General features: G+C 37.3%; 2 pseudogenes; both read right to left on the reverse strand.

Annotated features, from left to right (window-relative positions):
- Positions 1–845: 845 nt before the first annotated feature.
- Positions 846–4259, reverse strand: LOC125097661 (DDB1- and CUL4-associated factor 13-like; annotated as a pseudogene).
- A 7217-nt stretch (positions 4260–11476) lies between these two features.
- Positions 11477–12497, reverse strand: LOC125097664 (peptidyl-prolyl cis-trans isomerase FKBP3-like; annotated as a pseudogene).
- Positions 12498–17682: the final 5185 nt, after the last annotated feature.

Below are 17682 nucleotides of genomic sequence, written 5' to 3' on the forward strand. Positions count from 1 at the left end.
GAAATTAAATGCAAAAAAGTCAAAAGGAAATAATTGAAGTGTTGATGTTTCCTCTTAAAAAAATTAAAGATATTTAAGATTTTCATCAGGACATGGTTAATTAACATTACGAGTAGGGCGATACCATCAGTAAAAGAAAACATTTCTAAATTGTTTGTCTCTAATTCTCCATCATCTTCCAACACTCCCCCCATACCCATATCTCTGTTCATTGTATAATTACTCTTCTGGCCTGGATGCCCTTTATCCCTCATGTCCATCTGGCTAACTCATGCTTGTCCTAGAAAACTCAGCTCTGCTCTCATCTTTTCTCCATTACCCTTAGCGGCTCAGAAAAGCCAGTACTTTTACTTTCAGAGTTTGCAAATCAAAATGTAACAAATAGGGGCACCTGGGTGGCTCAGTTGGTTAAGCTTCCTCTAACTCTTGATTTTGGCTTAGGTCATGATCTCAGAGTTGTGGCATCAAGCCCCTCATTATGCTCTGCACTCAATATGGAGTCCTCTTATCCTTCTGCCTTTGCTCCTTCTCCCTTCCTTCTCAATCTTTCTCTCTCTCAAGTAAATAAATAAATAAAATTTTAAAATGCAACAAACAGGGGAGCCTCGGTGGCTCCGTTGCTAAGCCTCTACCTTCAGCTCAGGTCATGATCCCAGGGTTCTGGGATCTAGCCCCAAATCGGGCTCCCTGCTCTGCAGGAAGCCTGTTTCTCCCTCTCCCACTCCCTCTGCTTGTGTTCCCTCTCTTGCTGTGTCTCTCTCTCCGTTAAATAAATAAGTAGAATCTTTTAAAAAATTAAAATGCAACAAACAATTATATATCAGGATTGGTAGGAGTATCAAGGGTTATTTCACAACTGTCACTATGTGTTTCTTTTTCTCTGACACGATCGACACAAACCCTGCTATGTTTGAGACCATTCATTTCCTTTCACTGATGAGCTTCTTTCATGATGCACTGTTCCTGAATCTGGCTGTAGACAGATTTTTTAGATGTCAGTGATAAGCAATGTGTTTTATATGAGAATGATATCGAAATGTCTTCTTCAACTTCTGGTTATAATCTTTGGCTGCTTTTTCTCCCGATGGAAGCATACCCAATTTTTCAGAAGCATTGGCTTTACATAGACAAATGTTCATTTCATCAGACCCACATATAATATATTTGCTGTCAGAAGTCCATTTTACATAGCTAACATGTTGCATTCTCTTTGTGTGATAGACTTCCCTGCTTCTACTTTTGTCCACAGGAAAGATCCAAATAGATTTATCAAAACTAGCACACATAACTCTTTCCCAGTGGGAAATTAATCCATATCAAGCCCCACAGATGCATGATCCATATGTACCATTAAGGGAATGTCCAGTACATGCATATCAAAACTATACCGTTCTAATCATTTGCAGCAGTAAAAACGAAAGCTTCCATAGAGCTCCAAAAATTGTGTTTGTTCTCATATCGAAGATGACCTTTTTCAGAGGGCTGACATGCCTCATATCATATAGTTCTATATTCCTGTTAGAAGCACAACTTTCTAAGATAAACATCTCAATTGGCTTAACTTTAATACTAGTTATACTGTGGAATCCCCAGGTCATTGGACATATAGGACTTGTTCTTTGTTTATCCCAAATGTTTAACTTGCTGTCCACATGAAGCAAAAACAGTTTCTTTCCAGTGATGATCAATTCCCCCACACACTGTCTTTCCTAATGTGGTATGCAATGGTTTCTCCTCTTCCCCCATTGCCTGGTCCATCCATTTCCCACTGCTCCACAGTTTTGTCATCACCAATAGTAGAAAAAGAAGTCCCACAAAAGTAAGTACATATTCTTTGTACAAAACCCTCATGTGCTTGCATTATACAGATACATTTTCTTTTTTTTTTTAAGATTTTATTTATTTATTTGACACAGAGAGAGAGATCACAAGTAGGCAGAGAGGCAGGCAAGGGGGGAGGGGGAAGCAGGCTCCCCACTGAGCAGAGAGCCCGATGCGGGCCTCGATCCCAGGACCCTGAGATCATGACCTGAGTTGAAGGCAGAGGCTTAACCCACTGAGCCACCCAGGCGCCCTACGGATACATTTTCATTTAGTCAAGTTCCAAATTCTAACCTCCCCATCACATGCCCCAGGAAGAGCAGCAGCCAGGGTCTTTGGATGCTCTGCCAAGCAACTGACTCCATCTCGGTGACCATCCAGGAAAGCAAACAATGGTTTCGTAAATACACATTCCAGTTTGGTGCCTTTAAAGCTCTTAAGTATTCTTGTGGGACCTCAAAAAAATTAAGTAGGATCACAGTTTCTTGGAATTCTTTGTAAGTCCAGCTTGATTTCTCGGACATAGTTGTCCGGGTTCTGGCTCAGCATCTTCGCCTTCATTTTGGCTGCTAGTTGTTCCTGACCCCACAAGCCTTTCCTTCACACTTGGGTTCCTGCTGCCTTCTTAAACAAAACCCGCTTAAAACATCTAAGTTATACTACTAACTCTACCAGTAGTGGTGTAACTCATGTTCTCTTAGCATCATTTCTTTATCCATAATGAGAGGAAAAGCAAATAAGGTTGCACTTCCTACCATCCAGGATTATAGTATCAAATGAGATTATGTATATGAATATGCTTTGTGAATGCTTTAGCACCATGCAAATATAAAATATTAGTATTATGTGCATTATTATGGGAATCTGTTCTACTCAACATTTTTATCAACAACTTGAACAAAGACATAAAAGCACGATTATAAGCTTTGCAGATGATAGACATATGGGAGGAATAGCTAATAAAAAGAAAGGAAGATAGAATCAAAGTTCAAAGAAATCATGACAGATTGGAATGATGACTAGAACTACTAAAATGATATTTAATAGGAACAGATGTAAAATACACTTCAGTTTAAAAAAAAAAATCATGTCAGGGGAGACCTGTGATGACATCAGTTTATATGAACCACAGTTATATGGTTGGGAATTGAGGATAATTTTAGATTTCTCTAATAGGAATACTCTATCCAGAATAAAAGAGGTAATATGCCACATGTGTCAGACCATTGCTTACATGTGTAATATTTAAATATTGAAATATGAGGAACTGTGCATCTAGGGAAAGCAAGAGAATTTTGAAAGGCTTTAAAACTGTATCATATAAGAAGCAACTGACAGAACTAGGGTTGTTTTGCTTGGAAAGAAATACATAAGGGTGTCTACAAATGTTCCAAGGACTTACACACAGAACGGATGTAAAAATGCCTAATACAAAGAGTAATTGGGAGATCTAAAAGAGATAATGAGGCATATACTAGATTCTCAGTAAGTGAGAGTCAAATCTACATTCATTCTGTCTTACTCTAGTGGGAAGAGTATGGATGTTTGACTGGGAGAGTTGGTCAAATTAAACCAAATGGAATGAGTTTCTCATGGCTGGAAATATGCAAGGAAACTTTTATTGCTACATATAGCATTTGTATAACGTGCTGGAAGTTTTGTGTGTATTAGTGTTGTCTCATTGGAGAATGTGCATTCATCTAACTATAGACCTGCTTTCCATTCATGCACAACCCATAGCTAAGAAAAGATAATATGCAAAATTCCATTACATTTTCAGAAAAAAAAATGAAAGGGAAGTAATGTTGCCTCTTAACAGTAGAAAACTTTAGATACAGAGAGATTATGTAAATGAAATATTCAATAATATTGTGATAGCCCCTGCTAAGGCTCTGGTTTTCAAATGCTAGTGTGTGTCAGAATCACTCACAGGGCTTGCCAAAACACAGATGACTGACATTCACCCTCAGAGATTCTGAGTGAGTAGACCTGGGGTAAAGCCCTCCAAATTTGCATGTCTAATAAGCTCTCAGGAGATACTGTTAAAGGACCACTGCTCAAAGTAAAAATGCCTTGTTCATACCCCTTGCCACACAAGACAAATTTGTCACAGTTTTAAATGTATTATATCCTCCTATCTTCTTCAGTTGATAATTACGGATGAGAACCCGATTAATCCATAACAACCTATAACGTGCCTTGTCATGAAAAGAGAAGCAGAAGGAATCAAGTTTCGTCTCTCAAAAACTTGAACCAATGCACGTTTAAAAGACCAGCAACTTATATAAGAAAAAGAAACTGAAAAACCAACAGGTATAAAGGAAGGAGTGAAAAGGAAGACGGATAACCAGAAGAGGAGAGAGAATATAGCAAAATGTAGGAAGCAGCTGATTTCGGTTGATGGTGAAGCACTAGAATAAAGACCCTTAAACTTCTTTTGAAAAGTGCTGGCGCGTGGGGCGCCTGGGTGGCTCAGAGGGTTAAAGCCTCTGCCTTGGGCTCAGGTCATGATCCCAGGGTCCTGGGATCGAGCCCCGTATCGGGCTCTCTGGTCAGCAGAGAGCCTGCTTCCTCCTCTCTCTCTGCCTGCCTCTCTGCCTACTTGTGATCTCTTTCTGTCCAATAAATAAATAAAATCTTTAAAAAGAAAAGTGTTGGCGCTCCAGGATCTGGTTCCCTCACCCATTAAGGTGGCCCTACTAGATGTGCTCTTCTTGCTTTCTAATCATTTGACTTTTTCTATGTTCTTGTTTCCAAACCTGCTTACGATACACCTCACACTTACTGATACTTTTGAGAAACGTTTACTCCAGTACTTGGAAGACCATTACCTTCCTGCTAGCAAAGTTGCTATTGAGAAGTCCATCGCCACAACAATGCCCTATCTTTTGCTTGAGACTCACTATGTTACCACTCTGGAAGTTTTGAGGGTCTTCTCTTTTCCTGGTGCTCTGATAATTTCATCACAATGTGTCCCAGCATGGGCCTTTGAAAAATTACTGTCTGAGTGACTCTTGCATTCTGGAAAATTGTGTCCTCTGTCATGAAGTTTTGTTTGTTGTAATCTTTCTTTAAAAACAAACTGAAAGAGAAGGTAAGACTTTCCAACAAGAAGCCCAAGCAGTTTTAGAAGTCAAACAAGAAAGAAAATTTTTGTTCTTCTGAAGACTGCTCCCTCCCCCAAAAAAGAAGAAAGAAAAGCAGGAAAGTCTGAAGGGGGTTTTGGTTTCTCTCTTGTAATTCAGCCTGATTGCTCTGGTAAATTCTCAGGAAGAAGACATAGGATCCAGAACAGAGTAAAAACAGAGTGAGAAAATGAATAGTGAATGGATGAAAGGACAGTGATGAGAACCAGAGGACAAAACAAAACAAAGCCATGCCCCAGCTGACCGTGCTGGGCTCAGGGAGGCAGAGTTGCACACTCTACAAACACCACTAACGGTGGCAGGAAGGAAACAGTATTTTAAGCCCATTGGTAATCCCCCTCTATTTTCTGTCACTCTGGAAAAGCAGTGCTAACAATGGCCTTCTCTGTGCTTCCCACATGGGATTTAGCCACTGTTGTAACCTTTGTGTTGTTCATTGTGAGGCTAGAAAAGTATAATTCCACTATGCGTAAGCCCTTTGTAAGAGGAAATACAACTGTCAGCTCAGGTGGCTTTAAGCTGCCAGAGCTTGGGGAAAAAACCAACTCAACTCTCTTCAAAATCCCCACGTGAGGAGAGAAGCTGACAGATATTAGTTCTGTCTTCCTGTAATAAACTCTTTCCATGAAGTGCAATGATCTCATGGCAGTCACACTGGAATCAACTGTGAAGGTTTAAGAACTCCTGCCCTCTCCCTCCAGAGATTCTGACTTATTTGGCCCAGTGTTTTGAGCTGGGCATGAGGATTTGCAAATGCCCCCGACAGTTCTAATGTGCAGCCAAACTGAAGAACTATTGCTATTTTTCTTTCTTTCTTAGTCTCTCTCTCTTTACGGTTGCCTTCCCTGAATAATGTTTCTCTTTCCTAGACATCTAACTTTTGGTTCAGGCTTCAGCTCTTACTCGTTTAGGAAATTGTGAGGAAAATGGGCTCTGCCTGGCTTCAAGGCTGAGCCTTCTTGGCTTGTGTTAATTAATCCACTTTATTCCTTCATCCACAATCAGTGGTCCAGAGATGAACAAGTAATATATAAACAACCCAATCAGGATGATCTTTGGACACTTGCTTGGAAGTCTTTGATAGGAATATTTTCTTTCTTCCTCTTTTGTCCTTCTTTCTTGTGGCAAATGGATGTGAAGCCAGGAACGACTACATGTGTTTTTCTCCATGAGAGAAGAAGCACAAAGATGTAATCATTACTTAGAAGGGGACACAGCCAGGAAAATTGCACAGAATCAGAGCTAGAGCCACAAGTTGATGGTCATCCTCAAGCCCAACCTGTTCTTGGGACTGCAGTTAGATAAGTCAGTAAATGACCTTTTTATTCAAGTCAATTGATTGGGATGTAATTAAGGTACTACAACAGATTTACCCCCATGAGCTATTTTTCTTCTTGCTTCTCTTAAACCTGGGCCAAGTGGTTATAGAAAGATGTGAAAAACATTCACTATTTATAAGGTACTGAAGCATCATGCTAATAATTTTTCATGGTCACCTTCCTAGATTAAGGTATATCTTAATGTAAGCAAGATATCTTTTTTGTGGTTTGAAATGGATGTGCTAGCTTCTCGGATCTATATAGAGTAGACTGATGTCATAACTACAGAAAGAAGTACTTACATCCCATACTGTTGCTTTCTCCCATGATAAGCAAGTTGCCTATTTGTCAGCAAATTGATAATTGTTGAGTGAATGATTCACAGGGACACTGCATTAGGAAGTGTACATTTGGGGCGCCTGGGTGGCTCAGTGGGTTAAAGCCTCTGCCTTCGGCTCAGGTCATGATCTCAGGGTCCTGGGATCGAGGCCCACATCAGGCTCTCTGCTCAGCGGGGAGCCTGCTTCCTCCTTTCTCTGCCTACTTGTGATCTCTCTCTCTCTCTCTCTCTGTCAAATAGATAAATAAAATCTTAAAAAAAAAAAAAAAAGGAAGTGTACATTTGGTTAGGAGATAGATGAATGAAAGAAAGGCATGGTCCAGGACGACAAGCAGTTTCCTCTTTAATTGAGCTGTTCTCCCCACATTTCACTTCCAATCTGTAATTGTGGACTGCTTTCCCATTGGAAGAATGCTCAGGGAGTCATGTCTAGATCTCCCCTAATATCCTACTGACTCTGCCTTTAGAATGTTGAGCCAGGGTGCACCAACAGAGACACCGATGATCCATGATCCTTTCTCGACAGTAACATTTCCCCTGGATCCAACAAATTCATCACTTTGCCAGCCTGGAACGGAAATTAAAACCAGAATGGGTACTGGAATCTTCCCTTGTTTTTTTTCTCTTTATGTCACTTTTTTTAATTGCAGAAGCCAGCACTTTATTTTTTCTTTAAACACCATTAGCCAACATATAGTACATCATTAGTTTCAGATGTAGAGTTCAACAATTCATCAGTTGCATTTAACACCCAGTGTTCATCACATCACATGCCCATCACTCAGTTACCTCATCCCCCCAGCAAACCCCTCTCCAGCAACCTCTAGTTTCTTTCCCATAGTTAAGAGTCTCTCATGGTTTGTCTTCCTCTCTGCTTTCTTCTCATTCAGTTTTCTCTCCCTTCCCCTGCGATCCTCTGCACTGTTTCTTATATTCCACATATGAGTGAAGCCATATGATAATTGTCTTTCTCTGACTTATTTTCTTCCACATAATACCCTCCAGTTCCATTCATGTCAGTGTAAATGGTAAGTATTCACCCTTTCTGATGGCTGAGTAATATTTCATTGTGTGTATATACCACATCTTCTTTATCCATTCCTTTGTTGATGGACATCTTGGCTCTTTCCATAGTTTGGCTATTGTGGACATTAATCAAGCACTTTTCAAGTGACCAGACATAATTCTCCTGGATGTTGACTTTGTAAACTTTATCTCACACTAACCTTTTCAGCTGGGGATGTTCCCCTTTGTATGCATAAGAAATTGAAATATTTATGATTCTACTAACTAATTTGACAAAGAAACCATAGCCTTCAAAGAATTTTGAATTTTTATTGAAAATAGACACTTTGGATATTTTCCTACTTTCTTATGGAATGAAGTAATTTGGTTTTTATAGGCTGATTTTAGTCAAATTGGCAAAGAGGCTGAAGTCTTAGAGATATATTGAGTTTTCTTGTAGGCAGCCACCCATGAAGTTAAAGTCCAGGGGAAATCAAATTTCTTCAGTTCAGTCATTTGCCTCCAGTAATGACTTACTTTTGCACCAACCATAACATTTCTCTACCATTATAACGATTTAGAGAATTTTTGTGTATCAGATTATTTTCACTTGGACACAGTTTTCCTTGCTTCACTGCTGAACCAATCCAGCGTTCTGAGGTGCTGTCAGTTCGCATGAAGGGACAATCTGCAGGCTCCACTGAGTAGGTGAAGTGTTCCATCATAACTGGTTACACTCCAGTTAGGACTCTTTACCTCCAGCTCCAAGTAGCACTACATTTTCTCTTAATACTTGTGAGCTACCGTCTAGAGGCCTGAGTTTTTCGCCTGTAGGTATAGGTGAGTGTAGAAAGCAGGAATAGAGATTTTTGGAGAGCCAAGTTTTGACATAGGAGTAATGCTGGAATAAGTTTAAAAATGCATATGCCAGGGGCGCCTGGGTGGCTCAGTGGGTTAGGCCGCTGCCTTCGGCTCAGGTCATGATCTCAGGGTCCTGGGATCGAGTCCCGCATCGGGCTCTCTGCTCAGCGGGGAGCCTGCTTCCCTCTCTCTCTCTCTCTCTGCCTGCCTTTCTGTCTACTTGTGATCTCTCTCTGTCAGATAAATAAATAAAATCTTTAAAAAAAAAAAAATGCATATGCCATCCCCCAAACCAACCCTTTGGCTGGTAGGCTCTATGACACCTCATAAGAGACTAATACTTGGGCTTTAAAATCATAAGGTCTGGCCCAAGCCAGGAAAGAAACCCAAATATTTCTCCTTAAGTTTTACAGAGCCTTGTGGTATTTGTTTTTTAAACTCTTATATTATAAAATAGAATAAATGAATGCATCTAGTAAAATGTGTGAAAGTGTGTTTTCAGTTTAATAAACAGCTACAAGCAACACTCATGAAAATATGATATATGTCAGATGAAAGAATAATAGCAATATTCCAAAACTCCCACATGTGGCTCCTCCCACTATTCCCTTTCCTTTGGGGTAATCATTACCTTGACACTAATTATGAGCAATTCCTTGTTTTTCTTTAGTTTTAGTTCTTGTGTATGCATCCCCAAGAAAAATACTTGAGTCTTGCCTGTTTGGAATACTACATAAATGCAATTATGCTGCATATATTTTCTATAACTTGCTCTTTTCCATTCACTATTAAGATTATAAGTTTCAGCCATATTGTTGCACATAGAACTAGTTCATTAATTTTCATTGCTGTGTAACATTCTATGGTTTATTGATATGGCAATTCATTCATCCATTTTACTATTGAAGGGCTCTTTTCAGTTTTTGGAAAATGTGAAAAATGCTGCTTTGAACATTCTTGCATTTTGTTTCTTGTTGTATATAAACATGCAGATTTATAAGGAATACTCTTAGAAATGGAAAGACTAAATCACAAGATATGTGTGTTTTTTCAAGTGTACTAGTTTTCTTTCCCAACTATAGCATTACTACATAATGTTATACCAGTTTGCAAAATGTGGTAATTTGCACAGAGTGAAGCCCAATGGGGAACTTGAACCCCCAACCCTCAGATCAAGACTGGCGCTGATGCTTACCCAACTGAGCCAGCCAGGAGCCCCATGTTAATTTATGTTCTTAATAAAAGGTCCTATAAAGTCCTCCAAATTTATTCTTTTTTTTTCCTCCAAATTTATTCTTTTATTTTCATTGTTGTTTTGTCGATTCTGGATACTTTATATTTCTTTTAAAGATTTATTTCTCTATTTGGGAGAGAGAGAGAGCCAGCACAGGGAGGGGCAGAGGGAGAGGGAGACAGAAACTCCAACAGACTTCTCGCTGAGTTCAGAGTCTGAGGCAGGGCTTGATCTCACAAATCTGAGACCATGACCTGAGCAGAAAACAAGAGTCAGATGCTTAACTGACTGCACCACCCAGGGGCCCCCTGGATACTTTACATTTCAATATGAATGTTAATATCAGTCTGTTCAAATATAAGCCTACCAAAAATTCCTGGGATTTTGATTGATATTACATTGAATCTACAAGTCAATTTAGAGAGAAATGACAACATTGTGTCATCTAATCTAGGAACATGGCATCTCCATCTTTTTAGGGCTTCTTTAATTTCTCTCACCATGATCTATTTTTCAGTCTAATGGCCTTGTATAATTTTTCTCAGATTCATCTCTAAGTAATATTTTTAATGCTAGTTTAAATGGTATCTTCATTATTTCAATTACTTATTGCTAGTACATAGAAGTCCAACTGATTCTGTATATTCATCTTCTACCCTACAACCTTGTTAACTTCACATATTAGATTTATTAGCTTATTCATTTTAGATTCCAGAAGATATTTTACAGAAACCACTCTGGGTTTGGTAAAGGAAGATTACTTTACTACTTCTTTTCCAATAATGTTGTCATTCAAGTTTTTTCTTACCTTACTGGGCTGTCGTGAATCTTTAGGACAATGGTGGGAGAGAATATCCTTACTTTCATGATCTTAAGAGATAACCTTCATTTTCTTTTCACCATTAAAAACAATGTTAGCTGAAAGCTTTTCAGAGATGACATTTATCAGATTAGAGACATCTCTTCAATTCCTTGTTTTCTGGGAAATTTCTATTGGTAATGGATATGGGTTTTGTCAAAAGCTTATCCCTATATCTATTGATATATGTGTTTTATTGTTGTTGTTACTGTGTGTGTTTGTGTGTGTGTGTGTGTTTGTGTAGTCTGTTAGTGAATAAGGTGAATACTTGGATCTTTAAATGCTAAACCATTTTTGCATTCTTGAGATTATTCAAAATTGGTCATATTATCTTTTTTACATATTGTTAGATATTATCTGCTAAAATTTTGTTGAACATATTTACACATATGTTTGTGAAGGATATTGTTCTGCAGTTTTCTTGTCTTGCAACATGTTGGTCTAGTTTTGCTATCTGGATAACGCTGGTCTTGTGAAATGTGTTGGGAAAGAGTCTCTAATTATCTGGAAGGATTTGTGTTTAGACATGTTTTATGGCCTGGTATGTGTTAAATATTTATAAATGATCTGTGCAGATTGAAATTAATGTACATTCTGCAGTTGATGAGTCAACTTTGTTAATTATGTTTTTCAGTTTTTTTATATCCTTGTATTTTTAAATGCTTTTCTATCAATCCCTAAGAAAGGAGTGTTGAACTTTCTGACTTTAGAGATCTATCAAATTCTCATTGTATTCCTGTCAAATTTTGCTTTGAATAATTTGAGACTTTGCTAATATATGCATGTAATTTTTAAATTGCTATACATTCTGTTCATTGAATCTTTAATCATTTTGAAGTAATTTTTTTTTTTTGCAAGACACCGAATATGTTTTTATTGAGTCTTTTGGTTTACAACATGAGGTAAAAGGAAAGTCATTTCTTTTTACACAGCTGTAGTAAAATATTTTAAACTTTAGGGAATTATGATGGATTACATATATTAAAAGGTGGGGATTGGGTAAACAATATCTGAGTTCTTGAATTTTCCTGTCGACTCTTCCCTTACAGTATTAACCAGTTCTAGTTAGTTACATAAGTTTCTTCAAGGCCATGTTTTACTGTTGCTGATGTCTTTACATCTGAAGCATTGGTGTTTCAGTCAGTATTCACTAATTCCACTTCAAAAATAAGTTTTTCATTTGGTGGAATTTTGGCATCAGGCTGTCCTTTTTTCCATAAACCCATTCTGGCTCAATCTCTAGTCGAGCCTTTTCTCCTTTACTCATAGATAAGACTGCTTCATCCCATCCTCTGATAACTTTGCCTATTCCAACCTTAAAACTTAAAGGCTTGGCATTTTTCTTCTTCTTTGAACTCTTTTGAATATTAGTATCAAATACAGTCCCATCCTGTAGTGTTCCTGTATACCAGCAATGAACAACATCTCCCTTCTGGGGAAGTTGGTTTTATCTCCTTTTTAAAGAACAGGTTTTATATGTTTTGGAGGACCCTCATCCAGAGTGTCTTCAGACTTGGTTTCTTTGGGTTTATCTTCTTTAAGCTCCACATTTTTCACCTGCTCAGACATATTACTTAAACTTTCAGTACCCTTGAAATGCTTCCTTTCAAAAAAATGGTTGTAGGCTATAACCAAATGGTCCTTGTAAGCTGTCTTGGCCACATTTTTAATGTTTCTAATAACTTATGTTCTTCAAGAAATGAAGCTGAACTATGGTCCTGTAGAAACTTGATAATGTCCTTCTTGGGTAGCAGCTTGCTGTGCAGCTGCTCCACAGTCCACGCTTGCTGTGGAACAGCCATCACCATCTCCTTGTCCCCTTCCCCCCCCTCTGCTTTACTGAGCTCTGATGTAATTCTTTTTAATTCTGCTAACTGTATTTGCCTGAAGTCTCCTTTTGTTGGTTATTAATATAGTTATATCAATTTTTCTTTTTATTAGGATATGATGGCATGTCTTTTTCCACCCAATCACTTTTAACATTTTCCATAACCATGTTTATTTTAGACATATTCCTTATAAACAGTATAGACTTTTTGTTCCTGGTTATCTTATTTGTTAAACTAGAGCATTGAGTCCATTTGTACTCAGCCTAATTACTTATATTTGTGGATTTATTTCTACCATATTATTTTATACTTTGTGGTCTCTGTTTTTATCTCTTTTCTTTGTTATTTTATTACTGAATATTTTAAATAATGTTTTCATCCCATTATTAGTATAAAATTTAGACCCTTTGTTTCTGCTCCTGTGGTAATATTAGAAATAACATTCATATTTAACTTACTATAATTTGTAATTATTCAATTGTTTTACTATTTTCTTTGAAAATATTAGGACACTAGAACTTTTACTCCATTAATACCACTCATTCCAACTGATAAATTATGGTTCTATGATTTTTTTAATCTGAAATTTTGAAGTCAGTTTTCTGTTTATGTGTTTACTACAACAAATGTTATTACTTTTGATTTATAGACTCAGTGTTCATGTTTATATTACCCACTCATCCACCATTTTCTTTGATGCTCACTTCAATTAGAGATCACATTCCTTGCACCTGAAGATTATTTTCTAGAGTTTTCAATAACTGACAGTTTTTTGGTGATTAATTTTTCCCGTATTTATTTTAGTAAACATGTCTTCACTTCACCTTTTTTTAACTGGCATTTTGTTGAATATAGAAATCTAGCCATACTGTTATCCATGACACCACATTATTTTTCCTTGTAGCACCTGAAATCTGTAGCTGCATAGTTATGTATTCAATATCTGTATTCTGAACTGCATTACTGGGCTATAAGTTCTATGTGGGTGGGAACTATGCCCATTTAGCATATCAGTGGATACTTGAATCTGCTATAATGCTTGAAATATGGAAGTTAAAAAATATAGATTTGCATGAATGACTAATAGAATGAAGAAATTAATAAGCATAGTCCCTGCACTTGTGGAATTTATATCCTGGTAGATGTGTATTAAAAATAGACAAATTATTGGTGATCTGGTAATTGAGGGCTGGTTGTCTGATTCTCACTATTAAACAAAACAAAACAAAACAGGGACCAAGGAGAAAAAGATTTGAATGATCAAAATCTGGGTTAATTTCTGAAGCTAATATGCAGCTATTCTCATTGCATATTGTTATTTCATTATTCTTAAAGTTGCCAGTGAAATTGGTCCTGAAGACTTAATAGTACAGCTTGAATATAAATTTTTGCTTTGTCTAAGTTGGGTTTTACTAATATATGCATATTATTGCCTCCTCCTTCTCATTTCTTAGAGTATATTCATACTTCTTAGGGCATACTTCTTAGGAAATATTTTAGATTTCCCCAGCAAAGGTTTCTTCAGTCCTAGGTGCATTTCTATGTGAAAATCAAATTCATGTGCCCTATCCTTTGCCATATACCTATACAGCAGATATAAGTACTAATGCTAGTCATGGCATTACTAGAGGGCATCATGATTTTTATTGTGTATTATTCTACTAAAAGATGGACTGGCAGCCTCAAGGTGATAAGCATCTTAAAGAGCTATGGAAAATGTGGTGACTGCACAAGAGCGGGTGGCTGGACTTGAAACTTTGGACTTGAAACTTCCAGACTTTGAAATTGGACTCGAAACCTCAAAGTTTGATGACCTTTTTCATCTTTAGCAAGTCTAAGATACAGACCTATAGATACTGATATAAGCATATGACTTTTGCTGGGGCAAGAATTACATGACATCTACCATTTGAGTCGCTCACCCCCAGATTTACCTCCTTTTCTTGATATTTGGCACACCATTGAATGTCTTTGAGCCTATTCTTTCAACAGTCTTAAAATGTGTCAGGTGCTTTGCTATCCACTTGATGACAGAATGTGAGTAATCTCTACCTTCATGAAGCTCATGGTATAACTGAGGAGACAAAGAAATAAAATAACAAATTATACCATGGTGTGATAAAATCCACAGATAGGGAAATGACTGACATCTAAATGACTTGTCAGAAGTATCCCTTTACATTACCTCTGGGATACCTTCTCTGACCATTTATGTCTTGCTTAGATGCAGCACTCCTTAGTGTTCAGTGAGAGAACCACATAGCTCAACCCGAGGGGTGACACTCAGATTACCATGCAAATGGTGTCCCCTGGATTGTTCAGCATATATTCCATGCAACTCAGCTCTTATAATGGCAAAAGCAGCCAGATTATTTTGAAAGGGCCAATTCTCAAGCAGACAGTGAAAGATTATAACTGACCTAAATTATGGAGAGATGTTTCATTAGAAGGAAGTATAGGAGAAGTAGTCTTCTAGCTTTGGATAAATAGCTACCCCATCAAAAAAAGAATAATAGAATGAACACAGGAATTGCAAAAGACTTATGCAGTGCTGCCAAATCAAGACATAAGCTGGAGCCAAACCATGATGACTTAGTAGTCCATTGAGTAAAGAGTGGCGGATGGAGTACCTTCTGGATATTCATGAGATTGTGGGGTTCAAAAGGCTGATTTCCATAGTCAGTACCCCAGATCTACTTCAGACCATCAGAACTAGGAACAGTTATAGGGGTGACATATTGGAGGCCAAAAAAGTCCTGGTAGAAGTTATTTCCAATGAAACTGGAGTCCTGGCAATAGAAGGTAACATCTTTAATAAGTCCCACGTATTATATATGTATTATACAGATGTGTTATCTGTATATTGCACAAGACGTCTGTCCTTTATAAGCTAGGGGACAGCATATGTATCCAGAACCCAGGGTACAAGAATGACAGAGACAGTAGTATATGGCAAGAGTTGCAAAGTACTGTAGAGCTGAGGTTCAGATTTTCTAGTCAAAGTCAAGAGCACTTTGTACAATGGAAATGATTGGCCATGAATCTCTGAGCATTTCATCAATGAAATGGTGCCTCTTTATAATGCAGCATAGGTGGCCATACCTCCCAGTCTGAATACATGGCCCGAGGCCACATGCAACTGTGTAGTGATAATACAGAATTTTTCTCATAAAAACATGCAGTTCTTGGATCCTTGTTTAGCTCTGACATTTGCAACCCTCTTTTTAAAAAAAATTTTATTTATTGGGGTGCTTGGGTGGCTCAATGGGTTAAAGCCTCTGCCTTCAGCTCAGGTCATGATCCCAGGGTCCTGGGATCGAGCCCCGAGTCGGGCTCTCTGCTCAGCAGGGAGCCTGTTTCCCCTCTCTCTCTGCCTGCCTCTCTGCCTACTTGTGATCTCTCTCTCTCTCTGTCAAATAAATAAAATCTTTAAAAAAATTTTTTTTAAATTTATTTACATATAATGTATTATTTGTTTTGCAACTCTCTTTTAAGGTAAATAGTATTTGGGAATTTTATTTTTTTTAAGATTTTATTTATTTATTTGACAGATAGAGATCATAAGTAGGCAGAGAGGCAGGCAGAGAGAGAGGAGGGAAGCAGGCTCCCTGCTGAGCAGAGAGAACGATGTGGGGTTTGATCCCAGGACCCTGGGATCATGACCAGAGCCGAAGGCAGAGGCTTTAACCCACTGAGCCACTCAGGCACCCCAGTATTTGGGAATTTTATTAAACAAAATCTTCTATCAGTCAAATTTCTTTTCTTTAATTTAGCTCCAAAATTCCTGGTGAAAAAAAATCAATATTAAGTTTTTCAGCAGGAGATTTATACACATTGCAAAGTAACTATTTATCAGTTTGTGTAGTCATTAAGTTTACCTGTGAAGAATTAAATATAAATACAAGAGCTCTCACATATAGAGAGAAGTAATTTCTTTTTGAAACTCTACCATGTACTGCTCTGGGTGCTTTGTGTTTGCCTGATCATGAGCCATCTCCTCCTTTTGATGAAGTAATTCACATCTGAATGTTTTCATCATGAAAATAAAAGCCCACTCCAAATTTTCTTTATGAGAAAGTCTGTGCTTTGGACATGAGATGATCATTTCTCTTGAAGAAACAACACTAAAAAAATCAAAACTTGTTTTTAGCACTGAAACTGCAGCTCTAAATTTGTTTAAATGGGTTCAGTTTTCTATTTCAATTCCTATGTCAAATGCAAGTGTGGGGAGAATTTTTAGCATCGTGGATAATCTGTGGAACGATGCAACTGTGCATTGGGACTACAACAAAATGAACATACAGTCAGTATTTAGGAAATGCTGAGCCTTTTTAAATGCACCTTTAATTTGAGTGGAAAGAAAGATGGGTATTTGAACTCAAAGATTTATAAAAAGCTATATATTCTAAAATAGATTACAAGGTATAATTTAGGTCATCTTCGTACAAAGCCAATGAGTTGGAAACTTGGGAATTCAGATAAGAGCTAAAGGGAGACAGAGGTGGGATTTATTGCCTGAGCCAACTAACACCAGGCTAGAATCATTAGTTAATTTTTCTCTTGTTTTTTGGTGTATGGATATTTCCCCCTCCAGAAAAATGTGATCAAACAATACATAAAAATTTTGTTAAAAATAACAATTTGGGGAAGAGGGACAGGGGAACAGAGAGGAAAGCCCTGATTCTCATTACAAACTTTTTGAGCAATTAGTTGAATATTCCAAAAATGTACATGGATTAGTTTTTTAAAATGTCAATAGGTATTTTTCAGGTAAAGAGATTATAAACTGTACATGCTTTTTTCTTTTTTATTTCTGTATACTAATAGCACTAATGCTATTTCTCAGCAACACTCATTTTTGACTGATTCATTGTTGAAAGTTAGAAATCAGTGATAAACAAAAATAATAATACGAAAACACTCTCAAAACCTATATAATAGAATAGAAATAGAAATAAATAGAAAATGACTATTCGAAGACAACAACTATTAGCTCTTCTTCCAGATTGTTTTCTCAAATAGATTATGCTAATTTAGCAACTAATATAGAACTTTTCACATTACTTAATGTATTTCTACCTCACCTTTTTTAAGGACTACATGTAATGTATCATAATTTATTTAATGAATTCATTACTTTAGAATCATAGGTTGTTTTGAATTCCTCCTTTTCCTTTCAAATTTGTGCATTTGTCTCATTTCTTAGGATGAATTCCTAGAAGAGCACTGCTGGCCCAAAGGGAAGGCATATGTTTAAGACGTTTAATG

This window comes from Lutra lutra, chromosome 1 (genome assembly GCF_902655055.1).
Source record: "Lutra lutra chromosome 1, mLutLut1.2, whole genome shotgun sequence".
NCBI classification, from domain to species: domain Eukaryota; kingdom Metazoa; phylum Chordata; class Mammalia; order Carnivora; family Mustelidae; genus Lutra; species Lutra lutra.